The sequence below is a fragment of the Rhinoderma darwinii genome, chromosome 2, assembly GCF_050947455.1.
Source record: "Rhinoderma darwinii isolate aRhiDar2 chromosome 2, aRhiDar2.hap1, whole genome shotgun sequence".
NCBI classification, from domain to species: Eukaryota; Metazoa; Chordata; class Amphibia; order Anura; family Rhinodermatidae; genus Rhinoderma; species Rhinoderma darwinii.
This window is the reverse complement of record NC_134688.1, coordinates 41262881-41281646: the sequence shown is the minus strand read 5'-3', so window position 1 is coordinate 41281646 and position 18766 is coordinate 41262881. Positions and strand designations below refer to the sequence as shown.

Here is an 18766-nt window from a genome sequence, read left to right as displayed (position 1 = left end):
TAAATGGAGCTGCTTACGACAACTGGTTGAAGGAAAGTATCACAGTCAATAGCAGGTAGAAAGACAGAGACAGGACCAGTCAGACAGGGTCAGTAATAATTGATCGTATGGAGCACCAGTGGACAAGACAAAAGAAGACTCAAGGTAAGCCCGGTCAAAATTCAGAAGTTTAGTAAGCGTGTGAACATACCCATAGCCTTTTGGTGTGTCCTATAACTTCTGCCAGCTGCAGAATCACACCCAAAATGGCTGCCGGACACTGCTTAGCAATTTGAAGACACCAATGAGAGATTCCCTCCCACATTTACGGCAGCTGTGAGTCAGGTTGCTTTGCCTTATTCACCTTGCTGTAATTCTGGGAAGTGCTCCCCCTGGTGGCCAACATAGGAAAACATGTCAAATTATTATTTCATTTTTAATACTTTCCACCATATGGAAGAAAAAAAAAATACAGCAAAAGACTTAAAAAATATAATAGAAATAAGTAACGACACTTAAAAAAAAGTTTTAATTCGCTACACATTCCCTTTAAGATGCCGGGATGCATCACAGTCCTGTCAAGCATGGTAGGTTCTGACAACAATGTACTATGCATGGGGCGCTGCAGACACTCGTGTACACCCTTATGTGAAAATTATCATGAAATAATAACGACACAGTGCCCAAATAATACTGCCATAAAGTGCTAAAAAAATGCTGCCATATAGTGCTTTATAAAGCACCTATGCAGCATGCATATAATTGCATCATACAGTGCCCAAATATTACATTAATAATGCTGCCAATCACAGTGTCTAATGTGCACTAATAATACTGCCACAAAGACACCTGTGGGTACACACATTGCTACCCTGATACCTGCACCAGCATAGTAATTGCCGGCAGGGGATTAGGTCTGCGATAAAGGCTCTAGATGTCCAGACCTAATGATGCCAGTAGTGTCCAGTCCGAATTTCAGACACCATTTACTATTCTATTCGTTCCTTTCTGTTTTGCAACTTCAAGTGCAGGCTACTTGGGGTTAAAATCAGGTTTGGGGTTATTTTTTATAGACACTGTACTACCAAGTTTTTAGGAGTATAACGTGCTGGATTCATGGAATTTTTGTTAAAATTTTGAGCTTATTGAGATACTGTTGTTGACCAGGCAATAGTACATCTAACTTTCAATGTATAAGAAAAAAATTGTTATAATATAGTCACAAACAGTCCATGTAAAATAAGCCTAGAGGGGAAGTCAAATGGCAAAACATAAGAGGGGTCCAGAGGGAAAAAAATGGTGGGCTGCCATACTCCAGAGCTGTACTCCTAGATGCATAAATACATATCCGCCCAAGGTCTTCAATGCAATGGAGAACCTGCAGGATCTGTGCCCACTAGAGCAAAAAGTGTTAGGATCCAAAATCTTCTAAAAAATAATCTAGAAAAAGTGATGGAAGAAGAAGTTTTCATGAGAACTCATGAAGTAAGTTAAGTCCACAAAGGTCACAAATTGTTGATTACAGGAACTTTGTAATATCAGAGACCCAAGGACGTACATACTGGAGGCAAATAATGAGAATCAGGGGCCCAGCTCATGCTAGCCCTATCCCACTTTCCTGGGGCTTTTGCCTCTTTAGGAATTACTGCAAATTTTGCAAAAAAAAATGTGGGTATGTGACAACAATCACTGAGTACTCCTATCCCTAAAGGAGGGGTGCATCTTATGAACCAGTAAGAGCAGAGGGGCGTAATTTTTATTTTAAGAATAAAGCCCCTTCTACTCTGTGTACACCACTGCAAACACATATGGAACACATATTGAAAATGTAATATATATAATGCTGCCTTCAAATAGTGTAAATAAGCAGAAAAACTTGCAGGTTCAGGACAAGTCTGAATCGGTGCTTTGTCGGTTAATAATTGAGCAAGATGGTAAATTGTTACATTTAGGGTATGTGCACACGATAGCTGCCTTTTACGTGTGAAATTACAGACTGTTTTCAGGAGAAAACAGCTCCGTCGTTTCAGACGTAAATGCTCCTCCTCGCATTTTGCGAGGCGTCATTGACGGCCGTATATTTGAGCTGTTCTTCATTGAATTCAATGAAAAATGGCTCAAATTACGTCTGAAAGAAGTGTCCTGCACTTCTTTGACGAGGCAGTTATTTTACGCGTCGTCGTTTGACAGCTGTCAAACGACGACACGTAAATGACAGGTCGTCGGCACAGTACGTGGGCAAACCCATTCAAATTAATGGGCAGATGTTTGCCGACGTATTGTAGCCGTATTTTCAGGCGTAAATCGAGGCATAATACGCCTCGTTTACGCCCAAAAATAGGTCGTGTGAACCCAGCCTTAAAGAGGACCTGTCAGCTCTACTGACATGTCTGTTTTTAGTAAATGCTAGTATTCAACGCTGGGGCATTGTGCATTGTTTAACAATTCTGGAGAATCTTTTCTTAGAACTCTGCATTGTGCGGTCCCTCTGTTATTCCTCCTGGAAATTTATGAATAAATTGACAATTGGATGCTATCATTCCCTTTATCGATATGGTGTTTTCCTATATAGTTTGACTCTATCAGCACTGTGACAGTGTGTTGGAATACGCCACCTTGACAAAGCGAATGGAATCGCCTATTTGTCAATCGTATTAATACATTTCCAGGAGGAATGCATATAAAACACATAATAAAACATATACTCTTATCCATTGACTATATCAGGCCAAAATAATTGGGCCATCTATTAAAAATGCACATTCACTTGGTTGCTACCTCTTGAAGGATGACATTCCAAATCAACAGACCCCCCAACAAAAGTATACTGACTCTTGGGGTCCTATAACAATGGTACAATGGGTTACCTGCTTACATTATACATCATTCACAATAGAGATTCCTTCTAAAAGTCTGGCTCTTGTTCTTGGCACAGAGCTCAGGGGCGTAGCCAGGGCCACCATAAGGGCAGTACTGTTGGTACTGCCGTCAGGGGCCCGGACATAAATTAAAAAAAGAAGACGCCCACTCTCTGCTGTGTCCTGCTGCCTCTCTGAGAAAGCCACTGAAACCAGCTGCCGCCACCCCCTCATTCACTATAATTGCACAGGCGCCTATAGGACGCAGATACAATTACATGCATAAGCGCTGAATGGCAGAGCAAGCAGCGTCGTTGAAAGGCCCTGATTGGCAGGGCAGAATGCGCCGTTTGCGTTGTTCAGACCCAGCAAACCTGCTCAGAAGAAAGCAGGCCTTTACTGCAAGAGGACTGCGCAGGAACGGGATCAGGAGAGTATGTGAAGTTGTTTTTTTCTTTTAAAAGTGTGAGTGGCTATATGTAGAGTACTATCTACAGGGGGAGCTATATGTGGTTCACTATCTACAGGGGGTGCTATATGTGGATCACTATCTACAGGGTGGGCTGTATGTGGGGCACTATCTACAGGGGGGCTATATGTGGGGCACTATCTATAGGGGGTTGTATGTGGTGCACTATCTACAGGGGCCACTACCTACAGTGGGATCTATGGGGGCCAATATCTACAGAGCGATCTATGTAGGGCACTATCTGCAGCGGGCTCTATGCAGGCACTGTCTACAGGGGGCTCTATGGGGGGCACTATCTACAAGGGGCTCTATGGGGTCGCTATCTACAGTGGGCTTTATGGGGGGCACGATCTACAGGGGGCATGGTGTGTGTGAAACAGTGTATGGTGCTAATATAATCAGGGACACAGTGTATGGTGCTATTATAATCAGGGACACCGTTTATGGCGCTATTATAATTAGAGGTGCAGTGTATGGCGCTAATATAATTAGAGGTGCAGAGTATGGTGCTATTATATTTGGGGGCATAGTGTGTGGTACCATGAGAATTTTATCTTCATTTATAGGTGCAGAAATGTTTGAAAAGCGAAAAGCTGAAGACATCTGAGCAGGAAAACTGCAGAAATGGGCTGTGGCCGGGAGAAGTCATCATAGAGGTCTGGACTGGATAGAAAGAGAAAAAGAACAACTAGAATCTGAGAAGACGTCAGTACTGTAGTCACTGTATGATCTACGGCGAGATGATGGGTGGTATGATTTTTTTTATTGTGAAATAGCAACTCCCAGCATATCCTTACCACTGTTCAGGCCATGCTGGGAGCTGTCGTTTTACACCATACAAACCTATACGGCAGGGGTTGCACTAAATTCAGCTGTATTTGTGCTATGGTTGTATTTATGTACTGAGCTTGGAACTGGTGCTGTATTTATGTACAGAGCTTGGTTCTGGTGCTGTATATACAGTTAGGCCAATTATTTGGACAGTAAAACAAGTTTTAGAATTTTAGCTGTTTACCAAAACATATTGAATATACAGTTGCGTATATAATTAATATGGGCTTAAAGTGTGGACTCTCAGCTTTAGTTTGAGGGTATTCACATCCTAATTTGAGCATTTGAAGCGTTGAGAAGAGGGGGGCGGCCCCCTCTGACAGCTCATCGCCCCCCCCCCCGCAGTGAGATTGGGCGGTTACGACGGTTGTTATGGCAGCCCAGGGGCCTAATGAAGGCCCCCGGGCTGCCTTCACTCTGCCTCTGCTAAGCCCTGCCTGTGGCAGGGCTTAACAGATGCCTGTAAAAATTACGATATACTGCAATACGTATATTGTACCAGCGATCTAATGATCACTGGTTTAAGTCCCCTAGGGGGGCTAATAAAGTGTGTGAAAAAAAGTTTTTGGTAGTGAAAAAAAAAAAAAGATATTAAAAGTTCAAAACACCCCCCTTTTCCCATTTTCCCCCTAAAGTAATGTAAAAAATAAAAAAAGTTAACAAAATTGGTATTGCTGCGTCCGTAAAAGTCTGAACTATTAAAATATAGCGATACTTAACGCGCACGGTGAACACCGTAAACAATAAGAATTGTAAAATGCCAAAATCTCTGTTTTTTGGTTAACATTTTTAATAAAAAGTGATCAAAAATTCTACCTACCAAAAAATGGTACCGATGAAAACAACAGCTCGTCCCTCAAAAAAATAAGCCCTCATACCGCTCAATCGGTCAAAAAATAAAAATGTTAGGCCTTATGCACACGACCGTAGCCATGTGCACAGTCGTGATTTTCGGGTCGGCCCGGGGGCGAAGTGACACCCGCGGGCCGCCTGCAATATGGCCACCGCCATTATTTGCTATGAGCCTGGACCGCAGAACACGGCCGTAATAAAACATGACCTTTCTTTCTACGGTCCGGGCTCCTGGGCCATGCACGGACGGTGGAAACCACGGTCGTCTGCATGGCCCCATAGAAATGAATGGGGCCGCAATTCTCCCGTGGATTTTCAGGGAAATTGCAGCCGCAAAAGCACGTTCGTGTGCATGGGGCCTTAGGGCTCTCAGAATGTAGCGACACCAAACATTTTTTTTTTAACAAAGAGTTTTTCATCAATAAACGTAGTAAAATATAAAAAAAGCTATATAAATTTGGTATCACCGTAATCGTATTGAGCCACAGAATAAAGATAAGTTGTCGGTTTTACAACACGATGAAAGCCGCAAAAACTAAACCCAAAAAACAATTGAGGAATCACAGTTTTTTCCAACTTCAGCATGCAAAGAATTTTTTTCAGTTTCCCAGTACATTATATGGAACTATAAATGGTACCAAAAGAAACTACAACTCCTCCTGCAACAAAATAAGCCCTCACACCACTCTATGGATGGAAAAATAAAAAAGTTATGGCTCTTTGAATGTGGGGAGTGAAAAACGAAAATGAAAAATCAAAATGATGAAACTAAGATAAACCTGTACCAGAATGATGGGAGGAAGAAAGTATGGAGAAGGCTTGGAATGGCTCATGATCCAAAGCACACCACATCCTCTGTAAAACATGGTGGAGGCAGTATGATGGCATGGGCATGCATGGCTGCCAAAGGCACTGGGTCACTAGTTTTTATTGATGATGTGTGTCACGATCTGTGGGTATGTGGACCCACTGGGCCGTACTGCCGTAGCAAGATAGCAGCTGGCCAAACAGTGTACCAAGTCATTGTATAGATATAGTCCAAGCACAAGGGCACCTCTAGTAGTTCAGACAATATTGGAGGCTCGGCACAGATGGGACCTTGGCAACAGACACCAGGCGGGGTGTAACACAGCAGGCGTGACCGGGGGCACAACACGACTCCAACTTTCAAAGGCACATAACAAAGGTAGCACGGGATACAGGTAGCAGGACAGGGGAACACTGGGAACAGGATAACACTAAGGGACTAGTTGCAAGACTAACACAGGTAAACACAACAACGCTCAGGCAATGAATGCAAGGGCAGAGCCCTTTTTATATCCTAGGGTGATCATGGGCTTATTACAGATTTTACTCATGTGTGTGCACTGGTCCTTTAAGGAACCCTACTGGAACCAGTGCAGCGATGCGGAAGTGAATGCCGGCGTCTCTCAGGAGGGAAATGCCGCACTGCACTCACTTGTCCATGGCCGTGGTTGTCGGGGAGCAGGTAAGCTGAGTGATGTCTGTGTCAGGCTGCTGCTGCCCGGAGTCTCCTCAAATAATCTCCTCATGCCCCCATAAAAAGCAAAAATCTTACCTATGTCTGTATTTAGTAGCTATAGTGGCATTATACTGTATGGGGCAGCTGTGGGGGCATTATACCATATGGTGGCAGCTAGTGGGGCATTATAGTGTAAGGTGGCAACTAAGGGGGCATTATACTGTATGGGAGCAGCTAGGGGGCATTATACTATATGGGGGAATCTATAGGGGTATTATACTGTATGGGGCAGCTGTGGGGGCATTATACTGTATGGGGCAGCTTTGGGGTATTATACTGTATAAGGGCAGCTATGGGGGCATTATACTGTATGGGAGTTTTATGCCGTGTGGGTCAGCTATGGGGCATCATACTGTATGGGAGCATTATACTGCATGGGGCATCTGTGTGGGGGCATCTGAGTAGACTTTATACTGTATGGGTGCATCTATGGGGGGCATTATACTGTATGGTGGCAGCTATGGGGGCAATAAACTGTATGGGGGCAGCTAGAGGGAATTATACTGTGTGGGGGCAGCTATTTGGTATTATACTGTGTGGGCTGAATTGGATGTGTATAGGCCGCGATTGTGCGGGAATCGAGGCATGGCGCACTTTGCACACCGCATCAGTAGTCACTGTTTGGGATACTTGAAAATTGGGAGTTATGCAAAGCCCCTGCCAAGGTGTCTCTTCACTGCCCTCTCACCTACAGAGCCCCTTAATCAGGGTGCCCCCCTGCTCATGCCATCTAGTGTCTACTCCCAGTGTCTACACTGTTTCCCTTTTTGCCCCCCACAGAGCCGCTGTCTCTTCCCTGTCACTCCACAGAGCCTATGTCAGGCTGTGTCTCCCCCCTGGCCACTCTCCCACCCCTGCCACTTTCAGTTCTCCCAGCCGTCCCCTCCCCTTCTCCTACCGAGCCCTGGCACTTAAGTGTTTAGTCTCTCCCCTTTGCCCTTTGACACCCACCTTTATCTGCCCCGCCCCTCCAAAGAGACCCTGCTAGTTTGTGTTTCACTGTGCCCTACCTCCCGCCCCACTACTTTTCGTCTCCCCCCCACCCGATAATTAAGGGGGGACTGGGGCCCAGACTCCTTGGCAGTATGGGGCCCTGAAATTCCTGATGGCGGCCCAGGGTGCAGCTTTAGGCGGTGCAGAGGTAGAAGTTGCACCCGGGCCCTGGTGTCTGAGAAGGCCAAAGCCCAATTTGCCACATAAGTATTATAAATGGCAGATGGTAGATGGGGGGCTTTGTTATAGATTTTTCATTGGGGCACGGGAGCTTCAAGAAACGCCTCTGGCGCTGTCTGTTTCTACCCCATCGTTTTAGCGATTAGTGGGGGTCCCAGTACCCAGATCCCTACCGATTAAAACTTCTGACATGTCTATGACATATCAAAACTTTACAGAAAGTACAGTCACTCTTTAAAGCTTCCAGTTGACTTCAATGGGAATAAGCACTGTTAGTGCATACTTTTTTTTTATATACACATAAGAAATAGAGTATAGTGCCAAATATATGTGAAAAAAATATCAGATCTTTATTAAATACATATAAAAACATACATGTTAAAAAGGTACATGAAGGGAGAGACTCTATATAATACAAACACAGGTAAAAAACACGACCAAGTGTATGATGTGTTTAAAGTCCCTGTTATAGAGGGCATGTGACTAGGGCAGTAAGCTATCTTGTATAAAGTCAGTAAATTGGGTATAAGCTATAAGATTAAGAAAAAGATGTCCAAGGTGTATCTTTTCTGAAGCAAATAACCCCTAAGATTGGTGACTCAGGAAGTCTTACCCATGATAGTAGTCCTGATGGCCTGGAAACCTGTATATTGGAACCCCATGTAGTTAGTGCCCCCTATATAGTCCCTTGTAGTTAGTGCCCTCTATATAGTCCCCTGTAGTTAATGCCCCCTATACAATCCCCTGTAGTTAGTGCCCCCTACAGAGTCCCCTATAGTTAGTGCCCGCTGTATAGTCCCCTGTAGTTAGTGTCCCCTATATAGCTCCCTTTAGTTAGTGTCCCCTATATAGCCCCCTGTAGTTAGTGCCCCCTATATAGTCCCCTGTAGTTATTGTTAGTGCCCCCTAAATAGTCCTCCCCTGTAGTTAGTGTCCCCTATTGATAAGGCCCCCAACACTGCACACAGTAAAAGGGGGAAAAAAACAATATATGCTTATCTGTCCCGTTCCCTCGCCGTCCTCCAGCGATGTCATTCCTCCTCCAGCGGAACGACGCAGCGGCGCGATGAAGAGCAACCCAACTGCATCATCGTTAAAGCGTCTAATGGCGAGGCATCCTGTGCCTCGCCAGGGCAGTGCAAGGCAACTCAATTGTATCCGCGTCCTAAGGACGCGGATACAATTGCGTGCAGGGGACGGGTTCCGGTTTTCCCACTTCAGCCCAGTTCTGCAAACTGGCTGTAATTTTAACAACCGGTTCGGGAGAACCAGGGCAAAGCGGCCGGATTCCATCCCTGGGTCTGCCCATCTGGCATTACTGGCAAAGGGCTAGATGGGCCATTTTCTGCAGTAAGCCGCTCTCCTCCTCATCCCCGACTTAGGTGGCACCTCCACCTCCTCTCTGACCTGTCTCTGCATGGATCAGTCAGTCACCCAACCCCTGCAGTCTCGGTTGTGCTCCTGCTAGGTATGATATCACAACAAGTGTTGGGGCCTCTTGGGAGGAAAGGTGGGTCATCCCAAATTACAGTAGTGTATACAACAGGAAGTATGGCCAGGGATTCAAGGTAATCACCCACTAATCTCCCCACCAATGGGGGCTTACATAAAAACATAATATTGATAGTTAAGGAATTGACCTAAGGATGAAACTGACCTCTGGATGCTCCCGTCAGTCATGGCACACATAACCCCCATACAGAGGCCATATGTGCCACAGTAGCGGTGTGCTTTTCTACACGTGTATACAGGTTAATACAGGAGTGAGGGATTGCAGGATGAGACTGTATGTTGGAGGGGGCTAAAAGGAGGGGAATTATGTTCTCACATGGAACTTTATGTTGGAGGGGGCTGAATGGCGAGTTGTGATGTTTTTACATGGAACTGTATGTTGGAGGCGGCTGAAGGGAGGGAAGTGATGTTCTTAACATAGGACTGTTTGTTCGAAGGTGCTGAATGGAAAGAAGTGATTTTTTGCACAGGAGACAGTATGTTGGAGGAAGATGAAGGGAGGGGAGTGATGCATTTTTTTTTTACTTTGGACTGTATGCTAGAAAGGGCTGAAGGGAGGGGAGGGATGTTTTTACATGGGACTGTATGTTGGATGGGGCTGAAGGAAGGTAAATTATGTTTTACATGGGACTTTATGTTGGATGGGGCTGAAGGGAGGGGAGTGATGTTTTTACATGGTACTGTATGTTGGATGGGGCTGAAGGGAGGGGAGTGATATTTTACATGGGACTGTATGTTGGATGGGGCTCAAGGGAGGGGAGTGATGTTTTTACATGGGACTGTATGTTGGATGGGGCTGAAGGGAGGGGAATGATGTTTTGTGTTTTCAATCTGTTTTTATTGTTATATATAGTTGAACAAGCGGGTATAACAAAATGTTATAACATTGGCTACGCAGAGCCCTTGCTAATCGTCAGAAAGAATAAGCAAGTAATACAAAATAATACAATTTAACATAACACAAGGGAAAAACAAAAAGACAGGAGTGGGAGGGGAAAGTGAAGCAAGGAAGGGTAAGTAGTTGGTATGTGTCAATAGGCAATTCAGGTGGAGTAGCTGAAGTGTTGATAAAAAGCAATATACGGTATTGTGGTCTGTACTCTGTTATAACACCTCTTCTGCACTAGGTAACTAGATCTTGGTCAATTCTATATTACGACACTTTGGGATACCATTTATAGGCTAGTAATGTCAGGGAAATCTAGCCATGGAGACCAGGTAGATAAGTATTTGCCCCTTGTCTTTGATTCCCAATGTGCCAGTTCTTCAAATCGCTGAATTTCAAACATTTTATCTAACCATTGCGTAAAAGTAGGGGGGGAGATGTCTTTCCACAACAAGGGGATCAGTAGTTTTGCTGCAGCTATCATATGGGTTGGTAGATTGTTTTTTTTTTTGGCATAAAGCCACTTATGGGTTTCCATAATAGTACCAATTCCGGAGTCAATGTGATATTAAGAGAGCAGATGGTATTTATGGCTTTTCCTATATGAATCCAATATGGCTGAATAAGGGGGCAATGCCACCAGATATGTGATAGTGATCCGATATCCCCTCTACACCTCCAACATTGATCTGAGACTGAGCTATTTATAGCGTCAAGTACTATCGGTGTTTTATACCACCGTGTTATAAGTTTAAAGTAGTTCTGTTGAATTCTCGTACATCTAGAGAAACCATGTGAATTCGCTAGTATAAAACGTGTTTCAGGTTCAGTGAGCTGCACCCCCAACTCCTCCTCCCACCTCCCAATATATCGTGGTTTGAAATCCATTTGCATCATCAAAGTATGTTGATATAGCTGGGATAATTTCGGGACAGTGTATGGAGTTACAGCCATCAAATCTTCTAACCAAGTATTAGTGTGAGGTACTACAGGGGAAATCCTTAATTTTTGGCATTCTTTAACCCCTTAAGGACGCAGCCTAGTTTTGGCCTTAAGGCTCAGAGCCCATTTTTCAAATCTGACATATTTCACTTTATGTGGTAATAATGTCGGAATGCTTAAACCTACCCAAGCGATTCTGAGATTGTTTTCTCGTGACACATTGGGCTTCATGTTCGTGGTAAAATTTGGTCGATATATTCAGTGTTTATTGGTGAAAAATTGCAAAATGTAGAGAAAATTTTGAAAAAATTGCATTTTTCTGAATTTAAATGCATCTGCTTGTAAAACAGACGGTTATACCACCCAAAATAGTTACTAGTTCACATTTCCCATATGTCTACTTTAGATTGGCATCGTTTTTTGAACATTTTTTTATTTTTCTTGGACGTTACAAGGCTTAGAACATAAACAGCAATTTCTCATATTTTTAAGAAAATTTCAAAAGCCTTTTTTTTAAGGTACCTCTTGAGTTCTGAAGTGGCTTTGTGGGGCCTATGTATTAGAAACCCTGATAAAACACCCCATTTTAAAAACTAGACCCCTCAAAGTATTCAAAACAGCAGTTAGAAAGTTTTTTAACCCTTCAGGCATTTCACAGGAATTAAAGCAAAGTGGAGGTGAAATTTGCAAATTTCATTTTTCTTGCTGAATTTCAATTTTATTCATTTTTTTTTCTGTAACACAGAAGGTTTTACCAGAGAAACACTACTAAATATGTATTCTCCAGATTCTGCAGTTTTTAGAAATGTCCCACATGTGGCCCTACTGCGCTCGTGGACTAAAACACAAGCCCTAGAAGCAAAGAAGCACCTAGTGCATTTTGAGGCCTCTTTTTTATTAGAATATATTTTAGGCAGCATGCCAGGTTTGAAGAGGTGTTGAGGTGTCAAAACAGTAGGAATCCCCCAATAGTGACCCCATTTTGGAAACTACACCCCTCAAGGAATTCATTTAGGGTTGTTGTTACCATTTTGACCGCACAGTTTTTTCACAGCACGTATTTGAATTGGGCTCTGAAATGAAAAAAATGTCATTTTTTCAAATAAAATGTCATTTGTGATCAAAATTTCTTATTTTCACAAGGAACAAAATACCCCATTTTGTTGCCCAATTTGTCCTTAGTGTGGCAATACCCCATTTGTGGTGATAAACTGCCGTTTGGGCCCATGGGAGGGCTCAGAAGGAAAGGAGCGCTATATGTTTGTTGGAGTCCAGATTTTGTTGGATTGGTTTTCGGGTGCCATGTCGCATTTGCAGAGCCTCAGAGGTATCAAAGCAATGGAAACCCACCAAAAGTGACCCCATTTTGGAAACTACACCCCTCAAGGAATTCATTTATGGTTGTTGTTAGCATTTTGACCACACAGTTTTTTCACAGCACCTATTTCAATTGGGCTGTGACATTAAAAAAATGACATTTTTTCCAATAAGATGTAATTTTTTACCAAAATTTCTTATTTTCACAGGGAACAAAATACTCAATTTTGTTGCCCAATTTCTCCTGAGTGCATCAATACCCCATTTGTGGCAATAAACTGCCATTTGGGCCCATGGGAGGCCTCAGAAGGGAAGGAGCGCTGTGTGTTCTTTGGAGTACAGATTTTGCTGGTTTGGTTTTCGGGTGCCATGTCGCATTTGCAGAGCCCCAGAGGTATCAAAGCAATGGAAACCCACCAGAAGTGACCCCATTTTGGAAACTACACCCCTCAAGGAATTCATTTATGGGTAATGTGACCATTTAGACTCCATAGTTTCTTCACAGAACTAATTTGAATTGGGCTGGGAATTAAAAAAATATATATTTTTTCCAATAATATGTCATTTTAGCTCAAAAATTCTTATTTTCACAAGAAATAAAATACTCCATTCTGTTGCCCAATTTGTCCTGAGTGCGGCAATACCCCATTTGTGGTGATAAACTGCCGTTTGGGCTCATGGGAGGGCTCAGAAGGAAAGGAGCGCTGTGTGTTCTTTGGAGTCCAGATTTTGCTGGATTGGTTTTCGGGTGCCATGTCGCATTTGCAGAGCCCCAGAGGTATCAAAGCAATAGAAACCAACCACAAATGACCCCATTTTGGAAACTACACCCCTCAAGGAATTCATTTATGGGTGTTGTGACCATTTTGACCCCATAGTTTTTTCACAGAACTTATTTGAATTGGGCTGGGAATGAAAACAAAATTATTTTTTTCAAATAATATGTAGTTTTGGCTGAAAATTTCTTATTTTCACAAGAAACAAAATACCCCATTCTGTTGCGCAATTTGTTCTGAGGGCCGCAATACCCCATTTGTTGTGATAAACTGGCATTTGGGCCCATGGGAGGGCTCAGAAGGAAAGGACCACCATTTGGCCTACTGGGGATTTTCTAGTGCGAAGTCATGTATGCAGAAGCCCCTGAGGTACCAGAACAGTTGAAACCCCCAAGAAGTGACCCCGTTTTAAAAACTACACCCTTAAGGCATTCATCTAGAGGTGTAGTGGCCATTTTGACCGGAGACCTACACCCCATAAACTGTAATGTGGGTTCTCCCGGGTATGGCAATACCCTACATGTGGCTGTTATCAGCTGCCTGGACACACAGCAGGGATCAGAGGGGAAAGACGAGGGGGGATAAGCTGTGTGGAGTGCATCAGGGTAAGTAAAATTGGGGTAAATTATAAACCAAGGGATGTATGATAAATTTTAAAACACTTTCATACAGAGCTCTGGTTATTCGGGACACGTGTCACATTGATATATTGTGTCCTCCCTTACCCCCTCTTATAGCAGACTTTGCACCTCTTTTGACTTTTTCCCTTCTTGCCAGTTTGGGGAACTTCTCCTGGAAAGTGTTGCCCTGGTACGATGCGTGTGGGCTCGCTTCCAGAAGTACTGGGTGCCCCCCCCTTCTTGGTCCCTAAAGATTAGGTTCTTGATAATCACCTCTTGAAATTCCAGGAAAGTTCCCGTCTGGCCTGCACATCGACGTAGCATGTACGCATTGTACAATGCCATCTGTATGATGTGCCCGGCCAGCTTCTTATACCACACCGCATGGCGCTGTAGGGCTTCAGGGCTTGATCTTACAAGTCCATCCCTCCCATGTACCTATTGTAGTCCAGGATGCAGTCTGGTTTGGGGGTGGCCTTTCCTTCATATATCCTAAACCTGTAGGTATACTCTGATGCACTCTCACAGCTTATACATCTTCACGCCATACCTTGCCCTCTTACCCGGCAGGTACTCGCGGAATTGAACCCTCCCTTTAAAATGTACCAGGGACTCATCAATAGAAATACACTTCTCAGGGGTGTATGCTTGGGAAAACCGGGCACTGGAACGGTCTAATAGGGGTCTCCGTTTATACAAACGGTCAAAACTGGGGTCATCTCGGGGTGGGCACGGCTCATTATCAGTATAATGTAAGAAGCGAAGTATTGCCTCATTTATTTATTTTTTTAGGTTCCAGTTCAGTTCTGAAGTTGCTTTGAGGGGCCCATATATTAGAAACCCCTATCAAACACCCCATTTTAGAAACTAGACCCCTCAAAGTATCCACAACAGCATTTAGAAAGTTTATGAACCCTTTAGGTGTTTCACGGGAATTTAGAGCAAAGTAGAGGTGAAATTTACATTTTTTTTTTTGTCAGAAAATCCTCTTTATACCATTTTTTTTATAACACAAAAGGATTTATCAGAGAAACGCAACTTAATACGTATTGCCCAGATTCTGCAGTTTTGAGAAATATCCCACATGTGGCCCTCGTGCGGTAATGGACTGAAGCACCGGCCTCCGAAGCAATGGAGCACCCAGTGGATTTTGAAGCATCTTTTTTATTAGGCACCATGTCCGGTTTGAAGAGGTCTTGTGGTGCCAAAACATTGGGAACCCCCCAAAAGTGACCCCAATTTGGAAACTAGACCCCTTGAGGAATCCATTGTAGTTTTCTTGGGGTGCATGCGGCTTTTTGATCAGTTTTTATTCTATTTTTAGGTGGCGTGGTGACTAAAAAACAGCAATTGTACGATTGTTTTTTTTTTCGTTTTTATTTACAGCGTTCACCGTGCGCTATAAATGACATATTCACTTTATTCTGCGGGGCGATACGATTACGGCGATACCAGATGTTTATAGTTTTTTTTTATGTCTTATGGCGTTTGCACAATAAAATAAGTTTTGTAAACAATCATTCACTTTTGGTGTTACCTTATTCTAAGAGGCATAAAGTTTTTATTTTTCAATCAATAAAGCCGTGCGAGGACTTATTTTTTGCGTAACGAACTGTAGTTTCGATCAGTACCATTTTTAGGTACATGCGACTTTTTGATCTCTTTTTATTCCATTTTTTGGGAGGTGAAGTGACCAAAGAATTGTGATTGTGGTTCGGTTTATTATTTATTTTTTTTACGGCGTTCACCGTGCGGGATAAATAATGAAATAATTTTGTAGTTCAGGCCGTTACGGACGCGGCGATACCAATTATGTATAGTTTATTTGTTTTTTTATATATTTTTATTAATAATAAAGGACTGATAAGGGAAAAAGGGGGATTTTTACTTTTAATACTTTTAAATCTTTTATTTTCTTATTTTTACACAACTTTTTTTAACTTTTTTTTTACTTTATTACTTTGTCCCACTAGGGGACATGAGGGCAGGAGGCCCTGATCGCTATTCTAATACACTGCACTACATGCGTAGTGCAGTGTATTAGAACTGTCAGCTACTCACTGACAGCAAGCATAGTGGGTCCTGACGTTGTCAGGACCCACTAGGCTTCCGTCTATGGCATCGCCGGACGCCATTGTTTGGTGTCCGGTTGCCATAGTCACCATCGCCGGCCGCTATCGCGTAGCAGGCCGGCGATGGCAGCTTAACCCCTAAAAAGCCGCGATCTCTATAGAACGCGGTTTTTAAGGGGTTAATCAGCGGGGACACAGCGATCGGTCCCCGCTGTAGGAGCTGTGACAGCTGCTGAACAAGACAGCAGCGTCACAGCTCCTGTATGTGTCGGGAGGACGGCGGAAACGGCCGTTACTCCCGAGACGTACTATTACGGCATGGAGCGCGAACGATACAGCTGCCATGACGTAATAGTACGTCAAGGAGCGGGAAGGGGTTAAGAATGTGATGTGTCAATAAAAAATTCCCTGGTGGAACATTAGCTTTTACAATCAGACCCATTATTTCGGTATTTCCTGAAAGCTTTTGAACGTCTGATATAGTTAGGGTGTTCGGGATGTCCCAAGGGGCCGAGAAGGAGAAGTCAGAGTTACGTTGAAGACATGGAAGTAAACTCAATGGCATTAGGGAGGGTGGGGAGGATAACAATGCAGAAGATTTATTCACCTCCTGCCAAGTTAGTATGGTGCCCTTGAGTAGAGACTCATTGCAAAATTTGCCTGCAGTAACATGACGTAAACCCCAGAAGGCCTGTTTTTCTTTTACTGACATTAGAGAGCGTTCCATAGAAGCATAGGTATTCCTCAAGTCATGATGTGCTAAGATGGTCCACCGACGTAAATGGTTAGCCCTATAATAGGACATTAAATCGGAGAGGCCAAAGCCTCCCAAGCGGGAGTTTGCTATAATGTATTTATATGCTAGTCTAGGACGTTTGTTGTTCCAAATAAATGCAGAGAAGGTTTTCTTGACTAATAGGAAGAAGGACTTAAGAAGCCAGATAGGTACAGTTTGAAGAACATATAAGAATTTAGGGACAATATAGGTTTTGAGGAGATTTCTCCTACCCATCCATGACATAAAGGGGATATGTAAGGAGTGTAAGTAAGTTTTAGGCCTCATTTACACGAGCGTAACATACTCGCGTGCGACGCGCGTGCTTTTCACGCGTGTCGTACGCACCTATATTACTCTATGGGGCAGTGCAGACAATGCGTGAATTTTGTGCAGCGCGAGTGCGTTGCGTAAAACTCACGACATGTTCTATAATCGTGCGTTTTTCGCGCATCACGCACCCATTGAAGTCAATGGGTGCGTGAAAACCACGCATGTCGCACGGAAGCACTTCCGTGCGAACTGCGTGATTCGCGCAAGAGCTGTCAAACTGAATGTAAACAGAAAATCACCACGTGCTTTTCTGTTTACAAAAATCCAAACGGAGTGTCAAATTAGAGATGAGCGCACCGAACTTCACCGGGTTCGGCCGAACTCGTTTTGACCGAACCCGGCAAAAAATGTTCCGGTACGCGACGTCAGGAGACAGTCACTGTCCACAGTGCTGAAAGAGTTAAAGTGGTTCAGCACCCTGGACAGTGACTTCCGATCACAATATACATGAACGTGTAAAAAAAAGAAGAAGTTCTGACTTACCGATAACTCCCGGCTTCTTCCTCCAGTCTGACCTCCCGGGATGACAATTCAGTCCAAGTGACAGCTGCAGCCAATCACAGGCCAAGCACAGGCTGCAGCCAATCACAGGCTGCAGCGGTCACATGGACTACCGCGTCATCCAGGGAGGTGGGGCCGGATGACAAGAGAGGGACGCGTCCAGTGGCGGATTATCATATGGGCGTTTCGGGCGGCCGCCCGGGGCCCGAGGCTTCCAGGGGGCCCATGGCAGCCCGAAACGCACATTATCTCGTAAATCTATTCAGCGCGCTAGCGCTGCTAACGGCCGAAGATGGGGAGGAGCAGGGAATTCGCCGGGATCCAGGGGTAGGACACGCCTCCCTGACAGTGCGGGCCGCCGCCATTGAGTAACAGAACAGCGACGGACGGCTGTTCTGTTACTCCAAAGCAGCAAGAGAAGAGCCGGCGGGCGGTCACCGGCGCTGAGGTCAGTACAGGATTATCCTCCTGCCCAACTGGTTCCCGACCGCTGGCTGTATTTTTACGGCCAGCGGTCAGGGACGGGTGCTTAAAACCCGAGCCATAGACTTTCTACGGCTCGGGTTTTAACTTGCTGCCCGCGCGATCGGGCAGCTGAATGTCGGGTCTCCGGCTGTCAGTGACTGCCGGGGACCCTGAGGAGAAGACAGAAGCAGCTTTCGCTGCTTTTGTCTTCTCCGATGTCTTCTTACACAGCGTTCAATGAACGCTGTGTACAGGAATAGAGACAGCAGCAGCGGCGCTGTCTCTATTCCTCCCGGTGATCATGTGACAGGTCACATGATCGCCGGGTGCCGTTAGTGGCAGACTGTTGCTGGGTCTTACTAGACCCAGCACAGCCCTATTAGTGACAATCGTCACTGTGAGAGGGCTGATTTCCCCTGTAACTGGGGCTGCTGTGCAGCTCCAGTTACAGTGGAAAAACATGGTGTAAAACAAAGAGAAAGTAGATATAAGGTTCCCCAAAGGTCTTTTTTGACCTTTGAGGATCAGAACATAGTAATAAAAAATAGTAAAGTGCAAAAAAAAAAAATAATAATAAATACACATAAAATACCCACCCCAAAAAAAACGTTCCCCCCCCCGCCAATCATTGTTGTAACGCTAGCGCTGACCCAATTACCCTAATATAGACATGTAATATATTAAAATTTACGGTAGACAATGACGATCACAGATAAAAGGTCTATTTTAGGGTAAAACAATGTTATTACCAAAAAAAAATAGCTGAAACGTAAAAAAGCTTCTTTTTTTACTATTATTTTCAAACTTTATGAATAAAAATTCTAAAATGGCAAAAAATGTGTGCATAAAAACGATAAAAAAC

General features: G+C 44.0%; 1 long non-coding RNA gene across 1 annotated transcript in view; it reads right to left on the bottom strand.

The window, feature by feature from the left end:
• Window positions 1–18766, bottom strand: part of LOC142740489 (uncharacterized) — a 67063-nt gene that overhangs the window by 22395 nt on the left and 25902 nt on the right. The gene's annotated exons all lie outside the window — the stretch shown is intronic.